The 19,708-nt window shown below is 43.6% G+C and overlaps 1 protein-coding gene across 3 annotated transcripts in view; it reads right to left on the reverse strand.

The window, feature by feature from the left end:
* The window catches only part of LOC149801528 (lim and transglutaminase domain protein ltd-1-like), a 77,491-nt gene that overhangs the window by 37,308 nt on the left and 20,475 nt on the right, over positions 1 to 19,708 (reverse strand). The window lies entirely within an intron of this gene.

The following is a 19,708-nucleotide window of genomic DNA, read 5'->3' on the forward strand; positions in this document are numbered from 1 at the left end:
AACGTTCATGAGAGGGATAGTAAGAAATGAAAGAGCATCAATCCAATATTCTTATAGCTAAACAAACCACAAAGGCATTTTTTTTCAAAACACAACATTTTTTATTCAAAAATCACTTAACACTAAACAACAACATTTCTAACATTTTTAACAATAATCCAACACTATAACATCAAACAATTTTTTTCAAATCAGAAACATTTTTTTTCTTCAAATACTAACTACTTTGAACAGGGCTGACAACGTTGTGAATGAAATTGTGATTTCCACTGTTGGAAATCATTAGGCCATTGATGGACACTACGTTTCCTAGCTTGAGACAAAAGATAAGCATAATGGTCACAAAACCATCGATGTACTTTCACATCATTTCTAGCAGAAGAACGAGGATCGAAATGAGTCACTAAATGTTCTAAGGAATAGCCCAGGCTGCGATGATGCAGAAAATACACACAGTACTGTCCACACACCAAGGAATCTGTGCCTTGTAATTTCACGTTATTGAATCGGGTGGTCTGAGCATTTCTTCTCATAAAGTCGATGATATCGTCTTCCAAAGGGGGCAATCCGTACGAATCGAAATATTCCACACATCCTTCTTGAGGAAAGTAGACGGCTACCCAGTGGGTTCCTGGGAGATGACTGTCGTCCGTGTTGATCACGTAAGCTTGATGGTCTTTAGGTTTGCGATGAGGGAGTTCATCTTTAGCACAGACGACAGGATTCCAAGAAGCCGTATAAGAACTGTGGTTCAAAAGGTAATAAAGTTCCCAGGTATCCATTGTTTTGTGTTTGTTTTCTTCTTCACAGGTAATAATAAGTCGTCAATTCGATCCTGACTTTTTGCTTGAAAATGTCTGACGAATAAACGGTTATTCGTTCTGTTTCCTCACTCTGATTCAGGAGAGCTTCGATACGATGGATCTCTTGAGTGGTTAATGGTGGACAAGAATGTTCACGCAAGTCTTTATACCACTGGTGCAACACGTCTTTGTTCGAGATGAGACTCCAAGCTTCATCCAGATACTCGTCCAATTTTTCTTCTTGACTCAACATCAGGCATTTATCGTGTTGAATTTGACTGGGATGATCGTTTTGACATCCATAGCAATTTTTCTTGATCAATTCCGTCATTTTGTCGACCAAGTGTTTGGCAAAACAGGAGACTAAATGGGCTTCTTGTTCTGGCCATCTCGACTTCATCATGATATCTTCTTCGTCTTTGTCTTGAGATTCTTCTCCTTCCACGGTCTCCTCACATTCCGTCTCCAAAGTTTCTTCACTTTGTAAAGAGGGATAACAGTCTTCCATGGCTTTCTAATAATCTAGAATGACTTCTCTCAAACTGTTGATTTCTATGGTATTATCGAATTCTGCATACAGGATGACGTTCAACGTTGGATTATCATCAACACTGGGGTCTTTGATTGCAAACTGAATTTCCACACGAATCTGGCCGGATTTTATAGGGTGGAAATGTCCCTCGTCGCTGCCTTGGTCTGGAGTGAAATCGAAAGCCCACAAAGCGTAGCCTCCTGCATAATCCTCGTACGTAATGCCGTGACTGGTGTTGGTTCCTAACTGTCCGGTGGCTTCGTACAGGGACAAGTACGACCTCAAGTAATTCTTCTCTTTAAACTTAGGTTCGAAAGGTCGGGTACACAAGGTCTTGCCATCTCGACTGACTTCGATCTTCGACACGTCAAAGTGTTTAAAGTAGAAAGGATTTTTAGTGATAGTTCCGTTGAAGGCTTCATTCTCGACGATACCAATGATTAAACGTTTGGGTAGTTGTCCTTGGAACAAATGATCTTCGATCATGGATCGCTGTCCCTTAGGAATGGTGAACGTTTTCACTTCCACACGTCGTATGGGATACTTGGCGGTCGTTCTGCTCAACGTCTGACTGATGTCGTTACCTACTTTAGGTAGCACTTCCACACGTCGCACGTAGAGTCTGGCTTCTTGGATTTTGGTTTTGTAATCGTCAGCACTAGCCAATAAATGGAAAGCGGTACTGCTCCGATTCAGTCTCAGGCGAACATTCACTCCGTTCAGCAAATATTTCTCTTGCAACCACATGTCCAAATGTAAACGATCCATCAGTTCTAAACTCTGTCCATCTTTGATTCTGTCTCTTCGTTCTACAAATCCCGCATTGTGTTCTTTGCCTGTATCAATTTCTAATAATTCAAACTGATTTTCATCGTCAGCTTCCCATACTACACAGGAATTGAGATGAGTGTTCTTGGCATCTATTCCGTACGTCAAGAGATTTTCCAGGTAGGCACGATAAGGGTAAGTATCCATGCTGCTGCTGACCAGTTTGTTATTCAAGTACAAGTCCACTCCACTGAACAAGGAATGCATGAAATTGTTGACGGGAGCTACTGCTTCAGTGTCTATAGGACCTCCAGTCTTATCTACAACTTTGACTTTCAGGTACAAGTAACTGCTATTCAGATCGATGTAATCTTCGGGCTGTCCTTTGATTTCAAACTCGATGGGAGCGGAATCGGTCAGTGAGGAGACGGGGTGAAATTCCACCCACTGAGATTCTTGCATCGTCATCATGGTGGGGGGCATGGCAAACAGATCCAGTTCCGTCTTGGAACAAGCGCAAGACTCTCGGTGCATCATTTTTTTGTTCTGTGTCTCAATAATCGAAAACGTCTAAGTCTCGAACGGTTCTTCTTTTCTTGGCCTTTCTTGCTTGAAGTCTGGTGAAAGGGTGTTTTCTTCGTCGTCTCTTTCTGCCTTGTCCTTGCTGAATGCCTGACTCGGTAGCGTGCAGGGCATTTATAGGTGTGTCTCGTCGGCCTAAAATGTCTTTACCCGTTTGCAGCAGGACATTTTTGCCTGCCCTCATGAAGGCTTCTTTAGGGTTTTGTTTGTCGATGATGACATTTTGGAGAAATTCTTTGCCTTGCGTCAGTGCCGCATCTTTCAAGGCGTGCAATCCGCGTGTCACCATCGGTTTCAACACCGGGGCCACCGAACGAAAGGCCGATTTTAACATGTCTCCTAAACCGTGTCCTCGCTGTCGTGCAACCCCTCGGTACACTGGATACATGACTTACTTACGAATCGTGAGAAAACCGTTTTCGAAAATGGAGTTTCACCGTGACTTTTCCTTTGGTGAATGGAATATTTTGTCCCAAATCTCCTTTTATAGTAATGTTGACCGTGTCCAAATACGACTTGCTGACAGGCAAATAGTGAGGATGGACAAATTCGCGGTGGACGTGGTAAGTGTTTCCACCTTCCTCGTCAGCGTTTGCGGCAGAATCCACTTTGAAAGGAATGACACGCAGTAACGGTACGGAGGTGTGTCCCACCACGTTGTACTCCACTACATCGGAGTACACGAACATCAAATTCAGTCCTTGGTTCAGTTCTACCGGGGTACGAAAATACTTGGCAAAGGTCTCGTTGTCGGCAATGATTGGTAATTCGGGTTTTTGTTCTACTTTCTTCCTCAGCTCCATGTCTCCGCCCAACATGTCAAACAATTCAGGACAAAATAAGAAAGACATCATTTTACGCCCCTCAGGAAATTTTATCAGGAAGCGACGAGCTGTTTTGTGGTACTCAAGGGTGACGATACCTTTATTGGCACTTTCCAAAGCTTTCAGAAACACGCCATTAAACCTGGTGACTATGGTGCTGACCAAATGTTGGCCACTAAAATAATAGCCTGGGGGAATGAACAAGTGATAGGTGGTGTACTTTTGTGTACGGGTTTTCTTGTCATATTTGCTATGGGTATCCATCCACTGTTGCACTTGATCGTCATAAACTTCCACATCAAATTTATTTTGATTGGGAAGGACATTGAGGACTTGGGTCGGGTGAATCATTTCTACTAAAGCCACTTCCCAATGGGCTTCGTGATCTAAGGGAATGGCTTGAGGTAATTTGGCCGTGTAACAGCACAACGTGTTGTGGGGAAACACCTCCATGGAACTGTCACTGGGTAAGGTTAAGTAAAATTGGTTTTCGTGACTCATAATTCCAGAGTTCTGTGGCTGTCCGAGGGGTTAGTGGACGTCAGAGGCGTGTCTCCGCCCAAAATGGGGTTCTGGTTGTGGTTGTTGGAGTGGTGACTGGCACTGGCACTGGACACAACGTTTCCGTTCGAGGAGAATTTCAGGGAGGGATTGGGAAGCAGGTAACCGATGCAACTGCTCAATAAAATGGTCCACAATTGTTTGTCTCCTTGTTGCAAACTTAAATTGGCGATGGCTGCCCCGATGACACAATACACCACGAAGATTTGGCAGAAAAAGACGATTTGCGTTTTAGGCACACGTTCTCCACACCACACCCACAAGGGTTGTTTTTGTAAATCTTGCACAGAAGAACTAGGGGAAGAAGGACTGGTCGACGTAGCTGCGTCTGCTGTGTGAAAGGGCATGATGGTCACTTCTTCTTTTTATAGTCGATGACTTGCGAAGCGTCGATCCAAGAATCGAAACTGGGTGGATATCCTTTCCAACGTACTTTGACTTCTTTGACACGTCGTTTGCCCACTTTACGGGTTCTGCGTTCGAGAATGCTTTCGATGTCGTACACGTCGTCTTCTTTTTTGGTGACACGTTGTAACTCGGGCAAATAAAACGTTCCTTTGAGTACTTCTCCGTTCATGTCTTCCAATTTATAGACGGCAGGATGACGGCCATGCACTCGTCCAGTGACGCGAAACAATTCGGTCGTCCAATTAGGTAAGTAACCTTTGTCGAAAGTGCGTTTGGTTTTGCCAATGCGCACCCAATCTCCTACGGCCAACTCTCCACTTTTCTTGGGGACAGCCCTCGTCGGGGACGTACCGAACAGACGCTCGAACACCAGCACTTCGTTGTCGGGAGTCACGTCTTGCGGGGCACGTCCGATGCTTCGATGGTAAGATTGGTTGTACGCTTGCACCAGGTGCGGTAAGATGTCGATGTACTTCAGAGTGTGGTGATGCGTAAAATATTTCCACATGCGTTCTTTCAAAGTACGTTGAAAACGTTCCACGATGCTGGCTTTGGTTTCGGGATTTTCGGTGGTAAAAAAATGAATGTCACGTTTCTTTAATTCTTTTTGGAAAGCTTGGTTCAGAAATTCGGTGCCTTTGTCCGTTTGCCATCGAAGAGGGCGACGGTCGCTTTGTTTCAACACCCGTTGCAGGGCTCGCACTAATTCGCTGCTCGATTTGGAAGTCAAGGGCACGACCCAGGCAAATTTGGAAAAGACGTCGATGACACAAAACAAATATTTGTAGCCGCGATTGTAGCTGGCCAAATGAGAGACATCGGCTAAATCGGCTTGCCATTGATGATCGATGCCTTCCACTCGGGTGCGACTTCTGGCAAACTTGCGTCGAATGGGTTTGTGCAAAGTGTAGGTAGCTTGTTCTTGTAACCATCGTTGCACTTGAGGTAAACGGAGACTTTTCAGTCGCGTTTTGGCAGCACGATACAATTTTTGAACTCCTGCGTAACCTGCAGGATGCGAGGGATCGTAGTAAATGCTGGCTAAGACTTTTTCCATTTTTTGTGTTGGTGTGTTAATAAGTCACCCACTCTTCGGTGATGCTACTTTGGGTGGGTCGAAAGGGTGGTTTGGAAACGGATTTACGTGTCCGATGGGCTACGGGAGTAGAAGTCGAAGGTAGTGGTGGTGGAGGTGGCAATGGAATGGCTTTGGTTTTCTTTTCTTTTTTCGCTTCTGGTTTCCCTTCTTTCTTTTTCACTTCTGTCGAAGGAGGTGTGGACATCATCTTTTTAACCCAAGCTTTCATTTCTTCTCGTTGGGGTGTGGGGGACGGGGTCAATAAGGATGCTGCAATCTTACTCGAAATGGGAGCTGCTGACGGTGTTTGAAACACTTCGCGCGTCTCTTCTTCCTCAGGTCTTTGTGGGGTAGCATCTCTGGTGACGGTTGGGGATGACAGTAGTGGTGGTGGTGGTAATGATGATGATGGTGCTGGACTTTTCATCAAGGTCTTAAAATCTTTCAGAGTGGGTAGAGCTGTTTCGTCTAAAGCTTTCTGGTGAAAGAGTTGCAGTCGTTGCAAGAGTTGACCGTACTTTTGCGATTTTTCTGTTTCGGACAAATCTTGGCGATCCAGCAAGGACTGCAATTCGTGTTGTAACTGGGACATCTCGCTCAAATGGGGATTGGGAGGTAAATGCGGGGTGCGTTGTTCTTGCCACCGATGGTATTCCATCCATCGTTTGTAAGGCACTAAAGCTAGTTTTCGTCCTTCCATGGGGTTGTCAGGGGTGAATTCTGAAATCTTGGGACTTCCGAAGGCCTTTTTATCTTGCTCCCATCAGTCCTCCCAACATGGTTCCCAAGACTCCTTTCAGTATGGGGCCTAACAAGAGAGGTAAAATGCCTCCACGTTGGACCAACATCTTCTTTTTTTGACGAATGGGAATTTTCTTTTGAACCATTTTCCGAAGAACGTGACGATGTTTGCCTAAGCATTGTTTCTGGTGTTTGGACAAAGGGATCGTGCCTTTCAACACGTTCAAACAACATTCGCACACGGTATCGATGACCTCTTTGGAAGCCGTTTGAATGAGTTTTTTTCGTAGGGGTGGAGAAGCTTTGGACAGGACAGATAACAGGTCCCCATGTTTGGCTAAACGTGGTGGCAGTCCTTTCCTTTTCTTTCCTTGGGGTTTTCTGGAGGGTGACATCTTTGAGTCTTTAGGAGCACCTAAAAACACTGATACCCTACTCGGTCACAGGCCTTTTTTATACTGGAACGCGTCGCCACTGATTGTCTTTACGTTTTATCAGTTTGAGGACAGGCATGACACGTCGTGCAGGGGTACGTAACGGACTAAATCGAGCCAGTTCTTGTTTGGACAAATCCAGTAAACTTTGTAACATGCCCGATCTTTCTTGGACTTTGATTTTGGGAGAAGGTACTTTGTGAGCAGCAGCCACTGCCGCTAAATGGGAAGGTCCTGCCACTGGGGAAGTTCTTTTGGGGGTCATCAACGGAGAAGTTCTTGGTGTGATCAACGTCTCCAAGTACTCTTCAGTTCCTGGTGACATCAACGGAGAAGTGGACAAACGTGAGGCTGCCGGAGACGCAGTCACCGCTGTGGCAGGTCGTGGCTTGCGAGTGTAAGGTTGCGTCCTGGCCGAAGTGCCTCTCTTGCGACTAGTTTTCTTCTTCTTCTGTGGACTTTTCTTTTTCTGAGGACTTTTTCTCTGTTTCTTTTTCTGGGGGCTTCTTTTCTTTTTCCGGGGTGATGGTGGTGGTGTCTGGTAAGAGGAGGGTCCTGCCACTGGAGAAGTTATTCTTCTTGGGGACTTGGTCTTTTTCTTTTTCTTCTTGGGGCTTCGTTGAACTTTTGTCTTGGGGATAACTTTGGGGGCATTAGGATCCCATCTTAAGAGTGAGCGAATGATGACCCCTCCTAGAGTACCGCTCCCTCCAGGTTTCAAAATGATTTGTTTTTTGGTTTGAGTGTCGATGCGGGGATCGGCCAGTTGGACCAAAGCGACTTTGTTTCGATCGAAAAAGCGTTGGGTTTGATGAGGAATCTGAATGATTCCTTGGAGTAATTGACGTGCCGTCACCGTGAACCATCGTAAGACTTCTTTGAGACTAGCTTCTAAGACACGGGCTCGTGTTTGTGGATCTTTTTCTCGGCTGATGCCATACAAGGCACGAATCAATTTGACGGGAAGATGTGACTGAAGGGACGTCATGTTCACACTGTGTGAGACAGACGAAAAAGGGTCTGAGGTTTTTATAGATTTTTTTCATGGGAGGAGTGAAATGAAGTCGAGGACGGAGACGTGTACAGGACAGGTCCTCCGTCTTGGCACCAGTGGTGAAACAAGTGGGTACGAAATCGCAAATCCTCGGGGGTCGTAGGTTTCAAATCGACGAGTAAATAGGCGTGTGGCGTTTGAGTGGCATCGTCGTACGCCTGAGTCAGCCAAGGCGTTCCTAACTGTTTGGCTAAGACTTGCACTTGCGATTTATCTCGAGGGCTTTTAAACAAAACCACGTAATGCGCATTGAGACTGATGGTGCGATGGGCTTTACTTTGTTGAAACAAATTTTGGGTGATGTAAACGACACTGGCATTACGGTGATGCCCTTTGCGCGTAAACCACAATTTAATTTCTTCTTCGTCTTCTCCTAACATGTCGTCGAAAATGACCAAATGGGTTAGACGGGAGTCAGAGACGATGCCATCGTCTTCTTTAGGAATGCCTTCCACAAACACGATGGAATCGCCTTGACTTTCACGCAAGAGGCTGTACGCCGATTGCCACTCTTTGTAACACCACACGATCCGTTGAGGGGGCCGATCGATCAAATGATGTTTATGTTCGATCAAACGTTTGACGAATTCGGTTTTGCCTGAACCGCTAGGTCCAGCAATGAGCATGTTAAAGGGATGGCGAAGATACAAAGCCTCCCAACTGGCACGATCTAAGTGTTCGTCGATGACTTTGACAGTAGAGGAAGAGGGAGCAGAGACAGCAGAGGTAGCCATGGTGTGAGAAATGTCACTTGTGACACGAAAACAAACAAGACAAGAGTTTATATACTTTTTCAGAACACGTTTATTGAATGTTTTTTTTCAAACATGAATACGAAAGACAAAAATACATAAAAGCCAAAGGCTTAAGTACAAGGATAAAAGGCACATGATAACGATGAACGTGGAATAAACACAAGTGTCTGTACAACAATCACATCTTTTGGGTAATGTTCTAACCAGTTCAACAGGGGGTAAGGTCACACAAGTGTCCTCCCGAAAGGGTCTTTCAGGTCTGTCCACGACAGTCCTGTCCTGGGTGACGGGTTCTTCTGGCACCGTCACTAACACGGGTTGAAAAGTAACTTTTTTCCTTGAACAACTCTCGTGCATACTGGGCCACTTCTTGGGTCCAAGCCTCAAAATCCCATTCTTTCCAGGCACGGACATCTGTCCAATGGGGATGTAAGTCACAAGCTACACACACATCGTCATACACGTCTTGGGTCGCTAAAAGTTGACGAATCTTTTTTTCCCGTAGAGGTCGAGAAGTATCCAGATGAAAACGCAAGGCTTTGAGCAAGAGGAGTTTTTCGTGACCATTTAAGGCCATGGAGGTGGTAAGTACTGATCGTAAAGAGTCCACAAAGAATCGACTGGTAAACGAAATCCCAGAAAACAAGTCACTAAGACACACACCACTTGTCGTCCAAAATTGAATGGATACAGTTCTTGTAATAATTGATGGTAATGATCCACGGTTTGAATATGGTCATTGAGTTCCTTCCACGGAATCTGTTGGATGACATGTGACATAAACCGTGGCATGGCAGCCTCTTTTTATATTCTCTTTTTTTCGGATGCAATAGACGTACTTTCTAGCCAGTGATGTTCGTTCTCCAGTAGGGAATCTAAATCTTGCATACTGTAACCGAAACGTCAGAGTTCGTTTAGGTGTTTCCTCTTCCTCTAAGTAGATTCCACGTAACAAATGTTGGTAATCCTTTAACTTGTCTTCCTCAATGCGTTGTACTAGGTGAATCTCGAAGTAACCATAATTATGAACATGTCGATCATTAGCGACCTCAAAGTGTTGAACAATGTCTGACCATTGAAAGAATTTCTGACGAATCAGTTCTCTTATACCATTCAGGTACCAGTGGTTAAAGATCTGGTGACGTATCGGATGCAATTGTTCTTTACGTTTCACTTGTATTTTCACCAGCTCTCGGTAAATCCTTTCTCTCAACTCCTCAGGCAAAGCACGAATGTTCTCTAGCAAAGTATCCATGAATAGGTCATACTAAATCCTCTTTGGTCTGACACAAGAAATGTACTCTTTGCACAAACATGGTTTCACTTCAGTGTCAAATTTAAATCGTTGAGTCACTAATCTACACATGACAATTCGTTCAGAAGTTTCCTCTTTCACCAAGTTGACATTGTGTTCAAAAAGTTTGTAATTCGTTAACTCTTCCTCTGGAATTCGATGCAATACGTTTACAATGTAGTAACTACAATCGTCCATACCAAACCATTCCTTTTTATAACCAGAAGGTCGTTGATCAATGTCTGTCCAATGGAACACTTTCAATTGAATCAGTCCTTGTATAGCCTTCAGGTACCAGTGGTTCAAACACCGGTGACGTATCGGATGCAATTGTTCTTTACGTTTCACTTGTATTTTGACCAGCTCTCGGTAAATGCGTTCTCTCAACTCCACAGGCAAAGCACAAATGTTCTCTTGTAAAGTATCCATGAACAGATGATTATGGTAAGAAGTTACTTCAATGTCTCGGTCCCACTAAAGGTAAGTAATGACAATTCGGTGACCATCGAGCATGTTCTACGTAGGCCGAATCTTGCGGTTCCCAGTGGTGAAGTGACACACCGCAACTGAAGCACTTGACTTTATCTCCTTCGCCCAAGTAGAAAAATCCAGCTCTGGCTAATTCTTCGGGGGTCGGTCCTCCCAGATACTTTGGCCATTTTCCTTTGAACGATTGAAGACGATTTTCAAAGTCGCAGTATTCCGACAAACGCACAGGGAACGAATATTCGTCTTTCACAGGTTCGTTTCGATGAGGGTTGGGTGACAGGAACAGGAGTTTGCTCAGGGCTGGATGACATCCGTAAGGGGGTAAACGTGAAGGTGGACATTCCCCTTTAAAACGAAACCCAGTAAAATGTCCAAGAGGACGAGCAGCATCACTTTCGCATCCCACAGGTCTGACACGCACAGCATCACTTTCCATGACAGGGGTAGGAGCACTAAAGTTCCCATGATGCTTTACGGCATCGCTCAGGTCACAACGTACAGCATCGGTCCCATCGCAAGGCTCACAATCGCACTCGTCTGCAAACTCCGTTACGCAATTACAATGGTAACCACATGGACAATCGCAGTTTCCTTCCGGACATTTTCCGTCGCAATGCATGGGTCTTATCCATCCAGTATTAGTCACACTAGAGGAAGATACAACTTTTTTACAATCCCCAAACTGAAACGATGTCTTTTTCACAGTATTCATCTTGTTCGCTCGGTCTTGGTAGTCACAATGAACTATCGATCTTGCCTAGGGTTCCTTTTTTATATACAGACCAATACCGACGTGACCGTACGGTAAGGTGAAATGATTGGGAAGTCGAACTCGCTTCTGGTATACAATTTGATAGACTTTTTCCAAGGGCCGACTGACGATGTGGTGAGTGGGTAAACGTACAATTTTGTTCGGTTGGTAGGTGGTCACTTTAAAGTTTCCATCCTCTCCCGATTGCAAGGCTTCTTTCAATACCCCAAAGTTGACCACTCGACTGGTACGATAATTCAGAGTCAGTCCTTTCACTTTGCACGTCGTGTGCACTTCTCCTTGTTTGTCACGGTATTCGTAGCCGTAATTTTTGGGACCGCCACTGACGAAACTTAGAATCTTGTCGTCGGGATGTTCGTCTGTCCAGGCTCCTAAACGGTCTCCTTCGATGTTAGGGTGATGTTGAATCGGGTGATGGATGTAAATGCAACTGTCCGTGTCAAAGTACAGGACGCGTTCCCCTAACAGTTCTAAAGCTTCGTACAATTTTAAGCGAGCATGGGCTGTCACGTAAGCCGCAATGATGACATTTCCAAAAGGGTCGTCTTGTACAAAGTCCAGATCTTCTTCGTAATTGACCAAGATTAAATTCTCTCGAACGACGTCCACGTGTTTCATGTATTTGGTTTTGTCGTGAATCATCTGGAAGTAGCGGGAAGGTTCTGTCAAATATTCCGTCTTGGGTAAACACGGTCGTTGTGCCATTTTACCCCACAAGCAATTTAACATCACTTTGGCAAACGATCTCCTGCCTTCGTTTTTCTCGATGTGGTCTAAAGAGATGCCTTCTTGTTCGTAGTATTTCTCTTTGAATTGTATTTGGTCTTCGGGAGTGTGACACCAGGAAGGATAGCCGCTGGCTTCTTGTTTCAGTTTCAAAAAGGCATCCACGTAGTCAGCGAAAATGCCTTTCTGACTGGGATCACCCTTGTGGTATTGTTGTGTCTTGGGAAAGTGGCAAATTTCGTACACTTCTAACAGTTGGTATCCCATGTCCAGAGCTTTGAACAATTCTACGCTGACCCAGGTTCCCGTCAAGGCACGTTCTTCCTGGGTGTGCTGACAAGGCTGGTCTTGGTTGCACGTTTCGGCACAAGTACGGCACAAGGGAAACATCAGTTTGCCTTGACAATGGTGAGGTAAGACGGGATGGTATAGGTTCGTGGGAGGCAAAACTTTGCACTTGATCAAGCCTTCGTATTGTCGAATGTTTTTCAGGTCGATGTGTTCCGTCAGCAATTGCGGGTGCCCTACGGGAAAGCGACAATATTTGCACACGTAGGGATACAGCGAACACACGTCCAAGTATTTGATTTCTTCTCCTTTCTCTTCGTCGGCTTGGTACAGCAAACAGGTGGCATTGGTCCTTCCTCCGTACAAACTATCCCTCGGGTTCAGCGGGTCCACGAACTGGTAACTTTCCACGAGGCGTTTAAACTCGGGATCGGTTTTCATACGGTGATCGTACTCGTGTTCCCACATTTCCACCACTTGGTATCCTTCCTGTTCTAACTTTAGGCGTCGCTGACAAGTGTCCTGGTACAAGTCTTCCATGGTTCGTTGCAAAAACTGATTTTTAGTGCCACGGTCAGGGTAACAGACGGGACATCCGTGAAATAAGCAACCGTTAAACTCGTACACGATCTTGGGGTTTTCTAAGTCCCAGCCATCGACCGAATACGTTCCGATGGTCTTTTCGCCTCCTCCGTTGCGGGCATGCTGAATCCACTTGTCTTCCTTGTCGCACAAGTAATGTAACCAGCGTAGGGCTTTGACCGAGTATTGACGTTTGACAAAGTGGGTCGTTTGAGGACTGATGACAGCCACGGTCTTTTCAGGCATGAATCGTTGTCGATACACTAAGGAACACGCTTTGGCAATGGTGCAAGCTTCTTTCAAAGGATCGACCCCTCCGTGTTCCATGAACAGTTCTCGAAATTTTCCACAGCAACGCCGTAAAATGTCCACGTCGGAACGACAATACTTTAGCATTTCTTCCTGAAAGTCGAAAGGGTCCGAGGCGTGAGCCTGGTACCAAGCGTAGAAAGCTTCTCGTTGTTCGGTACGCATGTTGTCGGGGTCGTAATAGTGAGCCTCAGGCAAATGGGGTAGAACGGCGTGTTGATTGGCTTCCGTATTGAAAAAGTGTGGAAAGTACCCTTTAGCCATTTCTGTCATTCCAAACGTTTTAGGCATTCGACTCAAAGGCATGGCCAAGTAACTCATCGAATCTTTAAACTGCACTTGTCCCACTTGCATGAAAATGATTTTGGCTCCGTTCAAAGTCACTTTAGGACGCTCGGTGCCTTGTTCCGTATAGTACCTCAAAAGAAACTGTCCATCGTATCCGGAGAAATTGTGAGCCATCACTGTGGCATGACGATGACAATCTCCGTAACGTTCGATGTCCTCTTGGCTCCACGTCTTGTCGATGGGGTCTAAGACCCATTGGGCAAAATCGGCTAACGTGTTCGGTCCCCGAAAGATTTTTTCACGCCCTCCGGGTATCTTGCTGCAGTGAGGGCAATGACTGAAGATAGGTTCTTGAATGCACTTCTCGCACGCTCGATGAGCCACGCAGAAATTAGGAATGTGAATGCCAGTTTCTTGCATGCATTCGAAATCGAAAAAGATGAAATTGCCTTTCTTCTTGTGACCGTCCTCTTTCTCTGGTGGGGGTTGGTATTTTTGCACGTAACATTGGTGTTCCAAGTCCACGATGTGGTGACAAATGTGACATTTTTTCTTTCCTCGACATACGTGTGCCTTGGTATTATTGGTACGTATGACTTGTTCACACGCGGGGCACAATCTCAGCAGTTGACAAGCGCATTTCTTCTGTGAACCTTGCGTTTTCAGATGTTGTTGGTAACAGGTAGGGCTGACAAACGTGCGCAGACAAGTGGAACAAGGCACTGGTTCTTCGCTCAGACAGGGTGAAGAGGCCAAACATCCTGTGCATTTCGATCCACAATGCTTGTGTTGCTCTCGATTGTTATAACCATGGTCACATTTCTCACAGTAATAACTGTATTTCAGGAATCCAGTGATACTGGTAATGGTATCGAAATGTTCATCGTGATAATAGACATGAATGTATTTTCCGTCCTTAAAGTCTTGCCCTCGAAACAATAGAGGTCCGCGCACTTCTTGAGGGTGCACTTTCAAGGTATATCGTGGAGCTAGGACATCTTGCAATTTTTGCATCTCAGGAATGCCACAGGGTGTGTCTTTGGACAGTCCGGCTTGTTGCAACAGGAGTTCTGCTTCGTTTCCTTGTTTGGCTCGATGGGAACGTTGAATAGTGTCCCAGGTTCTTTTCCATTCTACCGTGTCGTTCTTGTTGGCATAGGTTCGTCCCACCACGATGGCACGGGCTAAACACATCTGGTCATGAGGGTTGCTAATTCGGACGAGACTCTTTTTGGTGTTGCGAAGGTCGTCCACCAATAACATCTTTTTGCGTCCTGTCCCTTGAGGAGGAGAGACGTGGGTCATGTCCAGTGTGGCTTTACCATCGGTGATGTCAAACTGATCATTAGATTGTTGTACGTGTTGAATCTTGTCCATGACTTTGGAAGCAGTTAATTCTGCAGGGGTGCTAAACTCGATCCAAACAGGGGATTTCAAACCGTCGTGTTGTATGGAAAGTCTCAAGCGATCGTCTTCTTTGGGTTGACATTGTCGCTTGAGTGCAGTGAGCAAAGAATCCCACACCTCAGTGATGAACACTTCTGCTTTCTCTAACGGTACTTCGGACTTGAAATCTTTAAACTTCACCGTGTATTTGTAAGCCGTGGTTCTAAATTTTCTAGAGGAGCGCTTTTCCGTCTCTCGAATGGAATAGTACTTTTCAGGGTTGACAAAGGGTGGTGAACTTGGTTTAGAGGGTTTGGATTCTGGTTCACTCATGTCCTCTTCAAAATCACTGGCATGAATTTGTGCCAAGATTTCAGCCCTGGTACGAGGCGATAGATCACGTTTCTGCCTCTTACTTTCTTCTTCTTCTTCTTTCTTCTCGAATGAATGGGATCGTTTCATCTTGAAAGCAAAAAGTCAAATGACTCAAGTTCAAACACCATAAACTACTTTATAGTCCTGGCAGACCAGCGTATATAAAAGGGTGTGTGTCTTGTCCTTTCACTATTCATTTCACTCTCAAGCCGAGCACAACGATGGAAGAGACTGACCAGATGGAACGTTTCGTCAGAGCTTTGCGAGGGGTCATTAGAAAATTCTCTTCAGACCAGCCTACGGACTACTCTCCTTCCTTTAGAGATAAAAGTCAAGATACTTGCTATATCTGTCAGAAGAAAGGGCATTGGTCTTCAGAGTGTCCAGACCGTCAAAAAAGAAAAAAAACAGGGACTAAAAGAGACAAAAGTGAAGATACCTGTTATTATTGTCAAGAAAAAGGACATTGGTCTCCAGATTGCCCCAAAAAGAAACAAGAGGAGTCAGAAGAAAAGAGGAATTCTTCAGAAGAAGAGAGGGATTCTTCAGAGGAAGAGAGGGATTCTTCTGAGGAAGAAAGAAGACAGGTGAAGAAAAAGAAACAGGAGAAAAAAAGAAGAAGGGAAGAAAGCGAGGAGGAAGAAGAGGAAAAGAGTGTGACGGTGAAGAAATTCAAAAAACAGAGAGACTAAACAAGGAGAAAAGAAGAAATTAATGAACTTATTATTAAAGTGTTGTGTTATAAATTGTGAATTGGATTGTAAAAAATGGAGAAAAGAATAAATGAATGATATAAGGTAAGTGTCTTTGAGTTGTGATTTTAAAATAAGAAGCTACACTCACACACTCATACACAGACACGTACTATAAGGGTAACATGGGTGAGTTTTTTTGAGTTATTGGCAAATTGAAATTGTATTTCTTTTCGAGAAATGTGGGTGGCCCTGAAAAGGGCCTTTTTTCTTCATGGTGTAGGGGTGAGTTTAAGCAATCAATTTTAACTGCCTTAAGCCTTTGCCACGGCCAAGGCCTACTTCTGGACTGCGTAATGTTGATGATGATGATAATGATTGGGTTGAAATCACTAAGGGTGGTACGGTAGGCTTAGTCACAGGGTTGACATGTTTGGCTCGGGAAGGTCGTATTCTCTTCGGTCGTGATAAAGAAGTCTGATACATTTGTTTCAGACTTCTTAACTCCGCTAAAATGTCCAACAGTACCGTGACCGTTTGATTTTCACCCTCTTGTTTCTTTGCTGCTACTTCTTCTTGCTGTTGTTGCTGTTGTTTTTTTCTTACCTCTTCTTCTTGTTGCTGTTGCTGTAGGAGAAAAGTCTGTTCCGCTTCCTTTTGTCGTTGTATAAATTTCTCCAATTCTTCTTTCTGTCTCTGTCTAAAATTCTCCACTTGCGGTAATGAAGAAAGTAACGAAGGTTCCGGAACAAATTCTTGCGAGGAGAGAAAATCCACAAAATCCCAATTCACCTCTTCTGAAAGTAAGTCCGGGTTCCCTTGGGCAGTCTCCCCTGGTGGTGCACCCCACTGAATCGTTTTCTGAGTTTCCGTCATGTTGAATCACTGTCGCATAGATTGACTGCACACAAGCGCTAGCGAATCTATATTGACTACGTGACGTCACAGACTGCTCTCTTCGGATTGGATGCGAGCTGACTGAATTCTGTAACGCGTGTTAGGATTGGTAAATGAACTCAATCCGTTTCAATCCTTCCTCCGCCTATAAATAAGCGCCGTTCACTGCATTGATTCACCTGTTCTCGTCGCTTCAAGATGTGGACCACAGTTGAGTCATCCACCCTTGTGTCTTCCATGATGTTCCGGACGGACATGCTCATGTATGTCCGAGCCAAGTGGACCGTTGTCCACAGGACAAACACCAGCCTGTGGATACGTAGGATCTACGTCGAAAGACAAGGATGCCTGAAAAGAGTGCTGATGTACGGACCAACAGTAAGACGCAGCCTAAGGACAAGAAGAAGACCAATGCGGTGCCATTTATGTTAATGAATACATTAACATAAAACCCAAAGGCCCTTTTCAGGGCCAGCCATATATCTCGAAAAGAGATAGTCTTTGAATTGCCTAAATTTAAATTTAAATTTTAAAAATTTTTTTAAAAATTTTTTTAAAAAAAAAAATCCCATGTTAAATTCCCCTTGTCCGTAGAGTGACCCACGATTTATTCCCATGTTAAATTCCCTTGTCCGTAAAGTGACCCACGATTTATTCCCATGTTAAATCCCCTTGTCCGTAAAGTGCCCCACGATTTTTCTCCATGTTAATTTTCCATTGTCCGTAAAGTGCCCCAAGGGTGTTTTTAATGCTAATTCCCATTGTCCGTAAAGTGCCCCCCTTCACTACTTGGGATGATTTTTTATTTGGTGTTTAACGTCATTTCTCAGCGCAAGATAGGCTAGTTATGACGGCCAGTATAACCGGTGGAGGAAAATCCTGGGAAAAAAACGGGTAAGAACCACCGACCTACGGAAAGCTACTGGCAAGTTTTTTTTACATACACATACTGGCCTAGCCCGAGACTCGAACCCACAGGGACAGAGGAGAGTTGACTGTGATCGGTAAAGACTAGCACTTAGACCACTGGCCACCCCTGAGATACATAGATATGCCGGCATAATGTGAGAATGTATATGTGGGTCTACCCTGTTCTCATTTAAGTGCGAGTTAAACACGAATACATAAGTGTACACATCTATTTAAGCATCTACATGAACTCTGACAAGTAGGATTTCTTCTATTATATAACAATTATTCATTCCTGTTTTTTATACGAGTCTTTGTGGAGTTATAATTTAAGAGGAATTATTTAATTAAATTGCTCATGGAATTACAAAGTGCTCATTGACATTTTAGACTAAAACACTATTTGGGGATTATTGTGAATTCTTTCAAAGATATTCTGGATTACATCTTTGTGATACATCAAGGCTTTTGGGATATCATCATGGTTGGCACATTCAAAATATGGAATTTATTCGGAACACCCTATTCTTGTGGACTTGTGATAGAACTTTATGGATTAGTTTCTGATCTAATTCACAATTATGTAAGTTCCTTTTAACTTTTTAATTTTTATTCAAGGGAAATAGATTATTTGTTGAATTTTGCTAAACTTTTTTTTTATTGTTTATTCTGCTACTTAATTTAAGACCACAGAGTCGTAACATGTGGCATCGACTCAAAGACCCCTGCAACAGACAAAGGTTCAATAAAGTGTGTATGATCACACGGAGTAGGCATATTTGATAACTCACTTGTATCGTTGATCTCATTCGTGTCATTCGGAGGGGTAATCGGCGTTTCGATGTGAAATGGATGATCATCGTGTATGCACAATTTACAACACATTTAGTGGATTTCAGCATAATAATTAGCATGTTTATTTTTACCATTATTGTGTGTTGCATGTAACGTATCTTGAGCTATCTGATATTCTGAAAAGCTCTTCTTGTTTATTATATTGTTTAATATTGTAAATAAATTAAATCTCGGGAACAAAACTAACGATAAAGCAAATTCGTTTGTATCAAGTTTAAAAAATGGTCAAGATTGGTGGTCAAAAGCGTTTCTACACGATGTAGCCAATCTAGATATATTGGTTCACAAAGAACTCATTTATTGTTTTATGTAAAAATAAAAAAAATATTATTAGATTAGCATAGTTTTTATTCATGAAATTTCAGCTTTCTTCCTAAGAAATTTGTTTGGACATACGTCGGTTTGGTTCCAATGCTCGACTTTCTTCCAGGTTCACGGCAAACCCTTGGTTAACAAATTTATTTAAAAGCATGCGCTAAATCTGGATAGTGATATACACACGTGACCTCGCATCACGCATGGGGTCATCCTCGCTACGCTGGTGACAAAATAACAACATTACAAACACTGATTACCTGCAGAAACATCATCGTTCAATTTACACACACCTTAAATGTCAGCAAATGCCTGCCTTCTGTAATACATTTCCTGTAATTTTATTTATGAAATGACATGAAATATGTAGGCTATAAAAACAGGGTCCTGACAGATTACATTTCTATCAGCAAATACATTCGTATTACCTTTAACTGTGCCCAACCGGAGCAGAAAGAATATATCAATGTGAACTAAATGTTTTAATTATATCAGTTATTTTAACGATTACAAACACAGCTTGTTTGTTATTTCTTAGGGGGTTCTGTTTGTCGTTTATGTTGTTTTGTCCGATTCGGGAGAATTATGTGTAATATTAAAGGCTTGAATGGCACATGTCTAGTTAATATATACATCTTTGACAAATATAAGAAGTTTTAACCTGGATTCAGGATGTTATATCTTTTTTGAGCGAGACTGAATATTTAACTTTTCTACTGAAAGATATAAATCAAATTATAATTTCAACAAACAAGTCAATAATACATGTTGTAATAACTTCGGTACACTCTGAGTGCGTTCGGGTCATAGTTAAGTGTGTGTGTGAGATTTAGATTTTTAACGTAGCTAGTACTGGGCATCATGCTGCAGACATGCAGCATCATGTCTCACCCAGTCACATTATCCTGACACCAGCCGACCAGTCCTAACACTAACCTCTTAATGCTGAGCGCCTAACGAGGCAGCTGATAGTAATATTTTTACAAGTATT

Source organism: Sinohyriopsis cumingii, chromosome 4 (assembly GCF_028554795.1).
Source record: "Sinohyriopsis cumingii isolate HCF-2022 chromosome 4, ASM2855479v2, whole genome shotgun sequence".
In the NCBI taxonomy this organism is placed as follows: Eukaryota; Metazoa; Mollusca; class Bivalvia; order Unionida; family Unionidae; genus Sinohyriopsis; species Sinohyriopsis cumingii.